This window comes from Myotis yumanensis, unplaced genomic scaffold, assembly GCF_028538775.1.
Source record: "Myotis yumanensis isolate MYYU_CA2020_CCGP unplaced genomic scaffold, mMyoYum1.0.hap1 SCAF_2, whole genome shotgun sequence".
NCBI lineage: Eukaryota > Metazoa > Chordata > Mammalia > Chiroptera > Vespertilionidae > Myotis > Myotis yumanensis.
The window spans coordinates 66,715,438-66,729,314 of NW_027223753.1; the positions used below are offsets into that span (position 1 = coordinate 66,715,438).

At 40.4% G+C, this 13,877-nt stretch overlaps 1 pseudogene; it reads left to right on the plus strand.

Annotated features, from left to right (window-relative positions):
- The first annotated feature begins 1,799 nt into the window (after positions 1-1,799).
- On the plus strand, positions 1,800-9,631 carry LOC139002428 (cyclin-dependent kinase 1 pseudogene; annotated as a pseudogene).
- Positions 9,632-13,877: the final 4,246 nt, after the last annotated feature.

Here is a 13,877-nt window from a genome sequence, read left to right on the forward strand (position 1 = left end):
TGCTGTGGATAAGGGAGGGTGGCCTCTAACATCTGACTTGGGAATGGGGGTATCAGAGACAGGAAAGGCAAGGATAAGAACAGATTCAGGCGGGAAGAGAATGCTGAGTTTCATTTTTGGACACATTGAGTTTCAAGGCCTATAGGACATAAAAGAGGAAATATCTAGTATGACAGACCCTTTTAAAAACCTGGTATTCAAGAGAAAAAGTTAGACTTAAAATATAATTTTGAAGTTACTGGCATATAGATGGCACTTGAAGCTTTGTGAATGAATAAGACTTCCCAGAGATAGTTTTATACAGAAAGAAGAAAAAGGAAGCGTAAGGAAGAGAAAGGAAAGGAAGGAAATGGAGGGGACTAAAGACAGAATCCTGAGAAACATCAATATTTACCTATAGCTATATACACTGAGTGGCCAGATTATTATGACCACCTGACATTAATTTTTCACTGAAGTTGCTAGAGGGCCAGACCATTATAAATAGGGAAGCACGTTGTTTACCACGACAGTAGAAGTGATTTTTTTCTGAAGATATGGGTAAACAACGCTACTTAACAGCCTTTGAACAGCTGGTCATAATAATCTGGCCACTCAGTGTATATAAAAGCCTAAGTGACCAGATGACCAGACAACCGGTCGCTATGATGCGCACTGACCACCAGGGGGCAGATGCTCAACACAGGAACTGCTCCCTGGTGGTCAGTGGCTCCCACAGCAGGAACGCCGCTCAGCTGACTGACAGGCACCAGACAACAGGCTGATGGCTGGCAAGCACAACTGCAGCAATGCGAGCCTCTCCCAACTCTGTGACAGCGCTACTGAGCTGCGGGCAGCAGGTGCAGCGGGGTCAGGATAAGCAGGAGCAGCAGGACGGAGCGGCAGGCTGCACTGGACTGCCGGTTTCGGCCAATCCCTGCAGGCCATGCCAAGGGACCCCACCGGTGCACGAATCTGTGCACCAGGCCTCTAGTAAAATACTAGTATATGAAGGTGACTAAGATGGAGTAGCTATAACAGCAAGATAAAAACCAGAGTGCATTGTCTAGAATTCAGGGCAAGACAATGTTGGAAGAAGGAGGCAAGGTCAGTGTCAAGTGCTGCAGGCAGATCAAGTAAGATCAAGTAAGAAATTACACTTTGGATTTAACAACAACAAGGTCATTATTGATGTTCATGACAGCAATTTTAGAGAAATGATAGAGAGGAGCTAGATGGAGAAATAAATGGCAGATAAGAAAACAGAGATTAAAAGAAAAAATAAAATCTCTTTCAAAACATTTCAAAGGAAGAGAAATATAAGTGGGATAGATAGATGGAGGGAGACATGGAGTTGAGAAAACATTTGTATGATGGATACCTTAGCCTGGATTCTCTAGGAAACAAGGCCTGAAGTAAAGATTCAGACACTATTCTTTGTGAGATGCAAGCTCAGGGAAATGAGGGTAAGGAAAAGAGGGGTGGGGAAAAAGGCAAGGAGAGATGCAAAGCAATGTGACTGTCATTTCATAATGCTTCACAAAGAAACCAAACAGGTTTCTCAGCAGGTGTAGCTGCAGGCCTTTTTGAGAGCGTTAGAAGAAAGTACACCTCAGAGTAGTCTGGGTAAGGAATTTATTTTATCCTTTCCCACTCTTGAATCTCATTGGTCAAGGTTTGCCCCATAGGGAGCTGACTGCTCCACACATCCGGTCCTTAGCAGTCACCAGGAGGTCAAAGTCCATGACTGTAGAGTAGTTTTTAATCCAATCTGAATGACATACGAAGGCTGCCTTGGAACAAAGGGTTCAATGAAGGCAATGCAGGCCCAAGGCTCCAACTCAGACTACAGCCAGTTCAGAGAACCCAGCAACGGTGCTAGCAATGGCAGCAGTAACAGCACAGTCCAAGGGCAAGTTTTGTTTGTTTTGTTTTGTTTTTTATTGATTTCAGAGAGGAAGGGAGAGGGAGAGAGATAGAAACATCAATGATGAGAGAGAATCATTGATCAGCTGCCTCCTGCACACCCCACACTGGGGATCGAGCCCACAACCAGGAATCGAACTGTGACCTCCTGGTTCATAAGTTGATGCTCAACCACTGAGCCATGCCAGCCAGGTGGCAAGTGTCTTTGTAAAGAAGTAATCAGGAGACTCTAACAAGGTGCTCAAGCTTTGTGTTCAAATTAGTAGGAAAGATTTAACACAATTAAATGCCATTGGCCCCTAGCCGGTTTGCCTCAGTGGATAGAGCAACGGCCTGCAGACTGACGGGTTCTGGGTTTGATTCCAGTCAAAGACATATGCCCAGGTTATGTGCTCAATCCCCAGTAGGAAGCATGCAGGACGCAGCCAATCAATGATTCTTTCTTATCACTGATTTCTCTCTCTCTCTCCCTCTCCCTCTCCTCTTCCTTCTCCCTCTCCCTTCATCTCTGAACTCAATAAAAATATATTTTAAAACTTTTAAAAATAAATAAATGTCATTGGAATGTAATCTATAGAGAAGAGGTTGAAGGTACAGGAGAGAAGGGATTGCATTGACTGAGAGGTTTGGGTGCTAATAATAAAAAAATAGGTAGAGATACAGGTAATTTCATAGGAAAGATGAAAGGAGAATGTAAATTCCCCATGTAAGCTCTTCTTAAATACCCTCAGTCCTGGAATGTATTTATTTAGTGCTCACTTCCCAGATACTATATATAAGAGGAAATTTACACTATAATCCACTAACCTTGACCTAGCCTTTCTCTGCCTTTAGGAATCATATGTAATTCAAGGCCCTGCAGTTCACTGTCTGGGGCAGTAGATAGGAACTTCTAAAAAATATTAACCCCCAGGTCTAAGCTACCCAGGACATGTGGTCTGAATTCCAACTACTTGTATGGTGAGGCACTCCAAAATAAGAAATTAGCATTAAAAACCTGGTCCAGAACAGATGGAACTCTTAAAGTTTGGGTAAAAACAAACTTGAAACTGTTCGTAGGAATCTTTCCAGGACCCAGGACTTCCCATGAAAAACAACCAACAAAAAGATAATTTTTATTCTGAAGAGCTTGAGAAAAAGAAAATTTTAAAAGAAACTTCAAAATAAAGTGTTCAAAATGAGAAAAGAATGTAAGGCAAGAAAATGCTTCTATAAAACAACAGATAAACTTTTTAAATAATAAAATAAAAATTCTGGAAGTGAAAAATACAATTACTAAAATCAAATTCATAATGAATAGGTTAAATTGCAAAGTAGACATAGTTAAAGAGAGAACTGATTAATTAAAAGATAGAACCTCAAAAATCACTCAAAATTCACCTTACAGAGGAAAAAAAAGAGATGGAATACATGAAAGCAGAAATAAGAGAACTCATGTACAGAATGAAAAATCCCAACAGTTAATAGGAATGTCAAAGCATTGAGAATCAGAAAGACATAATATTTGAAGACATGATGGCAGGAAATGTTCCAGAATTAAAGAAAGACCCATGTATCAAACACACTTTATAAACCATTTTTGTGTGTATCTCAATCTTACCTGTCTCTTGTTTGAGCTACTGCTTCAGCAACTGACTTTGCACAGGCACAATCTTATTAACCTTGTCTCACTTGTTACTCTGAAGCTCCTGTATTAATATCAAGGCACAGATGTTACAGTACCCATATGTATACCACATAAGTAAAAGGGAGTTAACACTGCATGGGGTGAATCTTTGACATCATTTTTCTTCCACCATCCACATACTTTCAGTGCCAGTGCCAAAAGACACTTCCATAATGATAGACCTCTAGCCCTGCATCTTCAGTCACATTGCTACATGAGCTGGTGCAGTAGACAGGGGAATTACACTGGAAGCCATTCCCACACTGGGATAGTTTACTATACACAGAAGTGACTGCAAATTGTATCAATACTAGAGGCCTGGTACCCGGATTCGTGCGCCAGTGGGGTCCCTCGGCCTGGCCTAGAGGGATCGGGCCAAAACCAGCTCTCCAACATCCCCCGAGGGGTCCTGAATTGCGAGAGGGCTCAGGCCAAGCTGAGGGACCCCACCAGGGCACAATCGGGGCCGGGGAGGGACCGAGGGAGGGCTCCAGGGGTGTCCAGCCCATCTCACCAAGTCCTGATCAGCTGGACCCCAGCAGCAAGCTAACCTACCAGTCAAAGCATCTCCCCCTAGTGGTCAGTGCATGTCATAGCAACTGGTCGAACAGTCGACCAGTCAGACACTTAGCATATTAGACTTTTATTATAGAGGACTAGAGGCCCGGTGCACAAAAATTTGTGCACTCAGGGGGGGAGGTGGTCCCTCAGCCCAGCCTGCGCGCATTCACAGTCCAGGACCCCTTGGGGGATGTCCACCTGTCGACTTAGGCCCACTCCCTGGGGGATCAGGCCTAAGCTTGCAGTCAGACATCCTTCTGGCAGCCAGGGAGCCCTCGGGGGATGTCCGACTAAAGGCTTAGTCCCCCAAGGGATCAGGTCTAAACCTTTATTTGGACATTCTTAGAGCTGCCACGGAGGTGGGAGAGGCTCCTGCCACCACCACTGCACTGGCCAGCCATGAACCAGCTTCTGGCTGAGTGGCACTCCCCATATGGAAGTGCACTGACCACCAGGGGCAGCTCCTGCATTGAGCGTCTGCCCTTTGGTGGCCAATGTGCATCATAGCAACCAGTCATTCTGCCATTCAGTCAATTTTTATATTAGCCTTTTATTATTATTATATAGGATGTCCCTATTTCCCCCCTTTTGCCCCCTCTACCCAGATCTTGCCCCTCACTTCTCTCTGGCCATCACCATACTGTTGTCTGTGTCCATGGGTTGTGCATATATTTTCTTTGGCTAATCCCTTCTTTAAATTCACTTCTTTACATTTTTATTTTCAGATAAGTGCTTATAACTGCACTTTTATATATTTTCTATTATATCATTTAGAATTAAGATATTTTTTAATTGAACCCTTATAAATTTTAGCACAATTTAATAAATTATGCTAGAAGCAATTAGGATATTTTTCATGTAATGCAGATACATTTCAATTAATATTTTATTAATTTTTAATTTTTAAATATTTTAATTTGAAATAATCTCATACATGTGAAAAAACTATAAAATACTACAGCATATTATATGTACCCTTCACCCAATTTCTTAGGTGTTAATAATTTAAACATAACCATTATACAACTAACAAAATTTGGAATATATTTTTCTTATAATCTCTTTAATGTTACTTAATCCATTTACTTTGTTTTTGTTCATCTTCACCCAAGGATATTTTTTCATTGAATTTTAGAGAGAGTGAAGGGAAAGGGAGAGACACATTGATTGGTTGCCTCCTACACATGCTTTGATAGGGACTGGGGATCAAGCCAGCAATTGAGGTACATGCCCTTGACTGGAATCGAACCTGGGACCCTTCAGTCCACGGGCTAATGCTCTATCCACTGAGCAAAACAGGCTGCAGCTTAATTCATTTACTTTTAATCTATATGTGTCTTTATATTAAAAGTGGGTTTTGTTTTTGATTCACCCTCATAATCTGTCTTTTGATTGGTGCATTTATGCCACTGACTTTCAGAGTGCTTACTGATAGAGTTACTGTCATATCAGGCGGTTTCTGGGGATTCTGGGGCTGGCCTGCCCTGGATGATGGCACGCTGGCGGCTCGCGCTGTCCCGTCCTGCCTGCAGTATGCAAATTAGCCGCCATCTTTGTTGGCAGTTAATTTGCATATCTCGCTGATTAGCCAATGGGAGGTATGGTCAATTACCATGTTTGTCTATTATTAGGTAGGATAGCCAACTAAATGACTCCCCAATTCAATTCCCTTTAAGCCAGATATCCAAAACACTTTCAATATCACCCAATGGAAGGGTAAATATGAAGGAAGGGTATTAGAGCTGGTTCTTCAAAGAAACAGGTCCAACAGGACATATATCTATATAGAAAGAGCTTTATTTTAAGGAATTGGCTGACATGATTATGTAAGTGATCTCAGGATCTGCAATTGGCAAACTGAAGATTTAGGAAACATGGTGGTATAGCTCTAGTCCAAAAGCATGCAGGCTCAATGCCCAAGAAGAACCTCTGTTTCAGTTCAAGTCTGAAGGCAGAAAAAGACCAGCATCCCAGCTCGAGCACTCTGACAGGAGTAATTCCCTCTTACTCGTGAGAGGGTTAGCCTTTGGTTCTATACAAGTCTTCAACAGATTAGATGACTCCCATTTACATTAGGAAGGGTACTCTGTTTCACTCAGTCTACCAATTCAAATGTTAATCTCATTCCCACTCAAACACATGGCGCGCGCACACACACACACACACACACACACACACACAAATGTTCTCACAGACACAACCAGAATAATGTTTGATCAGATATCTGGGCACTCCATGGATCAGTCAAGTTTACACATAAAATTACCACAGGAAATCGAAGTAGAATGATCCAGTGATCTTAGCAAATTGCAATTAAAGTATCTTATTTTTTCAAATTTCACAAAACTGCATGACCATAGGAGCACTTTGAAAGGGCCATGAAAGTGAGGGGCCCTGGGGCAAAGCTTTATTAGTTTCACAGCACTGTTGAGTGTCTCAGATAGAGAACTTACATAAACCTATACCCCCAATACAGAGTGTCAAAAGGAAGCACCACTAACACCAGCAGATAACATTTTTTTTCTTCTAAAGTTTAGGTTTTGTCTAGTAGTTCTTCATACCAAGAACCATTGCTCCCACTACCAAGCCTAGGGCTGTCATACCTACCTGAATCATGTGAAGAAACATTGAATTATTCCCAAGGTTCTTCGTTTTGTATAATCCATCACAATACTTGCTACAAACCCCTCTAGTCCACTTCTTGAGCTTTTGGGACAATAACAAATTCCTTATCTTTATCAGAATAAAGATACCCTCACTATCATTTGAGATTTTAATTGGTTGAGGAATTTTATTCTATATGATAGGGTGCATTGTAGTCCCTCCAGGTTTTTAGTTAAACCTGATTTTATTCTTAAAGGACAAATCATTTATAATTTTATATTTTTCTTTTTTAAGAAACAAGCATAAATATATTATTTCCACAAATCAACTATCAGGATACTGGAAGCTCTGATTCCCAGGATACAAAGACTTATGCAAATCAGCACCAAAAACATCATTGAGCTAGGAAAGCCTTATTTTCTGAAGGTTTCCAGGGTCCTAACTTTGTAAGTCACCTCAAGGAGAAGGTAGGGGAAGGTATATGTATATTCTTTTTTATTATTGACTAGAGGCCCAGTGCATGAATTCGTGCATGGAGGGGCAGGGGAGGGGGACACGGGAGATTGTTGGGGGTGGGGGGAACCAATGGGAGGTTGGTCCCTGGGAAAGGGACCATGTCCACTGCCACCCACCCTCATTTTCCCGTCCCAACCTGGGCCCGAAGGCCTTGGTGGGGTCAGCAGAGTAGGCGACAGTCGCCGGGCCAGGCATGGAAAGAACAGACACCAGACACCGATGCTGCCATCGGTTCCCCGCCACCACACAGTTCCCCACCTGCCCCCCTCCTCCTTCCCTCACTGCTGCACCACCACCATGGCGAGTGGCCCCTGGGGAAGGGAGAGAATGGGAGCAAGACAAACCCTTGTGTCGAGCGAGGGCAGACTTTCAATAGATTGCAGCAAAAGAGCTGCTCTACTATGTATGAAACCCTGACCCAGAATCAGGTCTCTATGAATGGTTTAGCACCAGGGCCCAATGGGGGCCGGCAAGCAGGGGGGGTGGGGGGGGCCACGGGAAGTTGGCTGTGGGAGCGCACTGACCACCAGGGGGCAGCTCCTGCATTGCGCATCTGCCCCCTGGTGGTCAGTGCACGTCATAGCAACTGGTGGACCCGTCGTTGTGGTCGTTTAGTCGTAATGGTCACATAGCTTTTATATATATAGATTTTAGAGAGAGAGACAGGGAGAGAGAAAGAGAGAAGCATTGATTTGTTGTTCCACTTATTTATGCATTCATTAGTTGACTCTTGTATGTGTCCTGACCAGGGATCGAACCCATAACCTTGGTGTATGGGGACACTCAAACCAACTGAGCTACCAGGTTGTATATCCTTTGTATATCTTAAAGACAACTAGGGGAGAGATTTCATTTCCTTTTTAATTCTATTAGATGGAGATGTTGGCGATCCCAGAAGCTCTATAAGAAAAGCCAAAAACTCTGAATGGCACCCTAGTCATAATACTCCCAATGGAAAGTATGGCCTGGGGAAAAAAGGGTTGCAAAACAAAATCTCCTGAGGAGTTTCCAAACCAAGACACAGATTAATCCCTTTTAATCATCTACAATCTGAGTAGCAAAAAAAACTCTCATCCCAGAAGAAGATACTAGCTGGGGCACTGAAATATTTCCACCCAATTCTCTCCTTTATGCTCCATAATCTCGAGAAAATTAAGGGGGGAAATTAAATATGAGAGAGATACAAATATATGGGTGGAAGTTTAGTGTATTAAAGGCAGTATATTAAACTCATATCGAGGCACCAAAAAATGAACTTTTATTTTCTGGTGAAAGACTTAAAAGTACGTACTAGGGTGTGTCCTTTTTTTCTCTTTTTTTCTCAATTCTCTGAAGTGGCTTGCCAGATCCACCAATGTTCTCTATCCCCACTCTAAAATATAAGCCTTATGTCCAAGTACACTATACACGCCTGGTTAGTATATTTGGCCATGCCTACACCTTCTCTTCCCATAAGCTAAGTTGCATGCTTATCAAGAATTATTTTGTGGACTTAGCTTCAGAGCTGGATCTGGGAAGTTAAGGACAAAGTGACGGCAACATGGTAGCCACCGCTGCTTTTGCGGTGGGGTTGCTTGCCGGCATCTGCCATAACTATTAATTGACTATGGATGACTATACCAAAATAGAGGACATTGGAGAAGACTTCAAGATGTGCTCATGCAAGATTCCAGGTTATATCTCATCTTTGAATACCTTTCCATGGATCTAAAGAGATACTTAGACTCTATCCCTCCTTTACAGTTCATGGATTCTGCACTTGTTAAGAGTTATTTGTACCAAATCCTACAAGGGATTGTGTTTTGTCACTCTAGAAGAGTTCTACGTAGAGGCTTAAAACCTCAAAATCTATTGATTGTTGACAAAGGAACAATTAAACTGGCTGATTTTGGCCTTGCCAGAGCTTTTGGAATACCTATTAGAGTTTATACAAATGAGGTGGTAACACTTTGGTATAGATCTCCAGAAGTGTTGCTGGGGTCAGCTCGCTATTCGACTCCAGTTGACATTTGGAGTATAGGCACCATATTTGCAGAATTAGCAACTATGAAACCACTTTTCCATGGGGATTCAGAAATTGATAAACTTTTCAGAATTTTCAGAGCTTTGGGTACCCCCAACAATGAAGTGTGGCCAGACATGGAGTCTTTACAGGACTATAAGAATACATTTCTCAAGTGGAAACCAGGAAGCCTATCACCCCATGTCAAAAACTTGGATGAAGATGGCTTGGTTATTCTCTCAAAAATGTTAGTATATGATCCTGCCAAACGAATTTCTGGCAAAATGGCCCTGATTCATCCATATTTTAGTGATTTGAACAATCAGAATAAGAAGATATAGCTTTCTGACAAGAGTTTCCACATGTTGTATCAAGAACAGATAGTCATATTTTTACTGTCAACTCTATTTTTGTCTTATGTGTTTTTGTCTCCTTTGTTGTAAAACTTAAGCTATACTTCATCTTCTAACTTCAAAGTTGTAACTTAAAAATGTAAATATTATTCTATATGAATTTAAATATAATTTTGTATATGTTTGCAGATCTCACTGTAACAACTATTTCTTACTATAATAGAACTTCTATATAAATCTAATAATGGTGTCAGGAATTGGGAAAAATTTGAGGTAGCTTAAATCATATTAAACCTTACAGCAGTCTGGTTTTCCTGTAACTGGAACTGCTATAATTTAGCAGAGTGTACCAATTAAGTTCAGACTTCATAATGCTTTCAAGCATTTGTATGTTCTAGGTGTTTAAATTATATTGTTAGTTTCTTGCCATGTGTTAACTATACAACCTGCCTAAAGATTAATATTTTTCTACTGGTATTTCAATTTGTGATCTAAATGTTTAAGCATTCAGAATGAGAAAACTGCCCAGATTTGAGAAATAATGCTAAATTTATAGAGGTTTTTGGTAACTTAAAATACTAGCATTAGAGTATGCCAAAGTTTACTAGGTTTTACAGCTAAAGATCAAGGACTGACCATAGCAGAAAAGAACAGTTTAGAGAATTTATGAACTATCCTGTTTTTAGGTAGGTTATAAAATATATTTATCCAAGTGAATTCTTATTATGCCTTGGTCAGAGGTAATAACTATGTGAAGGAGCTGCTTATCATTGCTTTCAATTCTGACTTAAACACTATGTCAACATTTGCAAATAAAGTTTTTATTAGTAAAAAAAAAAAAAAAAAAGAATTATTTTGTGGTGTCTGCCAGTGTGGCTCAGTGGTTGAGCCTCAACCTATGAACCAGGAGGTCATGGTTCAATTCCCGGTCAGGGCACATGCCCAGGCTGCAGGCTCAATCCCCAGTAGGGGGCATGCAAGAGGCAGGTGATCAATTATTCTGTTTCACCATTGATGTTTCTATTTCTCTCTCCCTCTCCCTTCCTCTGTAGTCAATAAAAATACATTTTTTTTTAATAATTTTATTGATTTTTTTTTTACAGAGAGGAAGGGAGAGGGATAGAGAGTTAGAAACATCGATGAGAGATAAGCATCGATCAGCTGCCTCCTGCACATCCCCTACTGGGGATGTGCCTGCAACCAAGGTACATGCCCTTGACCGGAATCGAACCTGGGACCCTTCAGTCCCCAGGCCAATGCTCTATCCAGTGGGCCAAACCAGCTAGGGCAAAAATACATTTTTTTAAAAAGAGTTGAAAAAAAAGAATTATCATGTGAAAGAAAACAGAATTCAAAAATACTATAAAGTGTAGGTAGCTGACCTTAAAAAGGGCAGATGTAAATTTTGAGTGATCCAGAGAGATAATGCTCATTTGACAGCTTTATTTCATGATTCTAATGGCCTTACTGAGTTAAAAATTTCATCAAAACTTATGAGGTATGGCCCTAGCTGGTTTGGCTCAGTGGATAGAGTGTTGGCCTCCAGACTGAAGGCTCCCAGGTTCAATTCTGGTGAAGGGCACATGCCCGGGTTGTGGGCTCAATCCCCAGTAGGGGATATGCAAGAGGCAGCCAATCAATGATTCTCTCATCATTTATGTTTCTGTCTCTCCCTCTCCCTTCCTCTCTGAAATCAATAAAAAAAAATTTTTTTTTTAAAAACTGATGAAGTATATGTGAAAAACTAGAGAGATGTAGTTTTTGTTTGAAATTTAAGCTGAATCATAACAAAATTATATATTTAGAAAAGTGTTGTGCCCTAGCTGGTTTGGCTCACTGTATAGAGCGTCGGCCTGGGGACTGAAGGGTCCCAGGTTCGATTCCAGTCAAGGGCATGTACCTTGGTTGCAGGCTCATCCCCAGTGAGGGGTGTGCAGGAGGCAGCTGATTGATGCTTCTCTCTCATCGACGTTTCTGGTTCTCTATCCCTCTCCCTTCCTCTCTGTATAGAATCAATAAATATATTTTTTAAAAAAAAAGTGTTGTCAAAGTGAAGTAGGTAAGACAAGAGTAAAAGGTTGGGGGATGGAAGGAGACTCTATCTTTAAACTTTTTTTTTTCCGGCTTTCAATAAATCAAAACTGGAAATCATGGACAATACATTATGTTTACAGTTGAAGAAAAGAAAAACCCCACAACGGAGAAAACAATTAATGATTCCTCATTTAAAAAGTAAACTAAACCCCTAACCCAATATCAAAATATTGGTATATGTCTGTATATCTTTGATTTTTAATGTAAAATAAATGTTAAAGGGTATATTATTTTGAGTGATTCCCCACTTTAACTGACTTTTTAAACTGATTAACATCCTCAAGAGCCTCCCACTATTCACCATTTTCATGCTTATCTTTCAAATGCTGTATTCGTGTTTCCCAATGACTTCCCAATAAACTAAACTCCGTGGTCTTAGCAAATTCTACATCACTTTACCTAACTTAATTTTCTAATTCCATTTTCTAGTCATATACATTACATTTAGTCCAACTGGATTTATAAGCCTCTGAACACAAGCTCTAATTTTAAGTTCATTCTAGTCTCTTGAGTTGGAAGAAAGGGGCAGGGGATGGGGAGGAAGGGTATTAGGAAGGAAAAAAGGAAGGAAGGAAAGGAAGGGAAGGGGAGGGGAGGGGAGGGGAGGGGAGGAAAGGATGGATTAGCTAGGTGAGGAGGCTCCAGTGATGGGTTTGAAGCCATGATGATTTCATCCCATCACAGATGCTCCCAGGGCATCTGTCCTCTCACTCAGTTCCAGCTACCCCACTTACTACCCATATCAACATCTATAGATTCACAGTCCTGTGCTAAAGTGTTATTAAATGTGGCAAGTATAGGGAATACATCAACATATACATAAATATAAATAAAATCAATCATGTGAAAGAAAACAGAATTCAAAAATACTATAAAGTGTAGGTAGCTAACCTTGAAAAGGGCAGAGGTAAATTCTGAGTGATACAGAGAGCTAATGCTCATTTGACAGTTTTATTTTATAAATTTGCTTAAGTTCACAATAAAAAGAAATGTATAATTATTTACAAAATATTCTATAGGATGAGATTAGCTTTTTTTAGGGTTAAAGTATTTTATTGATTAAGGTATTACATATGTGTCCTTATCACCCCATTCCCCACTCATACGAGATTAGCTTTAAAGTGAATTAAGAGAAACTAAAGTACTCTGGGCTCGGTGCTAGTTAAGCCTCAATGTGGGAGTTCTAGAATACCAATAGACTGATTTTAAAATAATATCTAACATAAAAAATATTGAAGCTTTTTTAGACTCTTCACTTCTTCCTCACTCCTGACCCAATAGATAATTAATTATTTGATCATTTTTCCATTCCTTTGCATTACTTTTCTGTCTGTACTTTCATTTTTTTCATTGATTCAATAACGTTTTTCTAAAAAGTGACAGAATTGTAAAATCTCTAAGCTAGGGGAGACCTTGAGCAACTATTTCCATTTCCCTACTTTTAGACAATAATGCCATACTAGGCAGATGAAGAGCTACGTTATTTTTTAAACCTTTAGAGGAGAAGAGTCTGCAATCTCCCAACATTAACAACTCTCACTGTCAGGAAATTCTTTCATATGCAATCTAAATCTCTCATGCTGCTGTTGAAATCAGTTTCCACTCAGCAGAGCTGAGTGGATATTGAAAACAGCTGGTCTTCTGCCTCTATGTAGAAATTCTTCATTTGCTGTCACTGCAATGTAATGAGATTTGAATTTTCTGTATAGCTTTGAGCTAGTCCTTAGCTCAGATCCTTCTCCAAGCTGATTAACCCCAGTTCCCCAAACTACTCAAAGAGTTCATTATGCCCTTATCTGTCCTCCCACATCGCTTTGTAGGTATCTCTACTAGAACATTACCCCAACTTAGAGTCTGCATGACTGCCTCCCCTCACCTCCTCCTGTCTCACTTGTGTGCCTGTCTCTGAGATTGAATCATAATAGGTCCTCAATACATGACAGTTGAATGAATCAATGAAACTGCATTCAGATAAATCATTTTATTCTAACCATTCAGCCATGGTAGTGGCTGTCTTCTGTTAGTTAAGTTTCTTTTGATAACAAGTAACATAAACCAATTCAAGTAGCTTGAGCAAAAACAAGGATTAAATTGCAAGAATACTGGAATATCTGACAAAATCCAAGGAAGAATTAGTTCCTCAGAAAGGATAGAAACTAGGGAAATTTCGTGTATT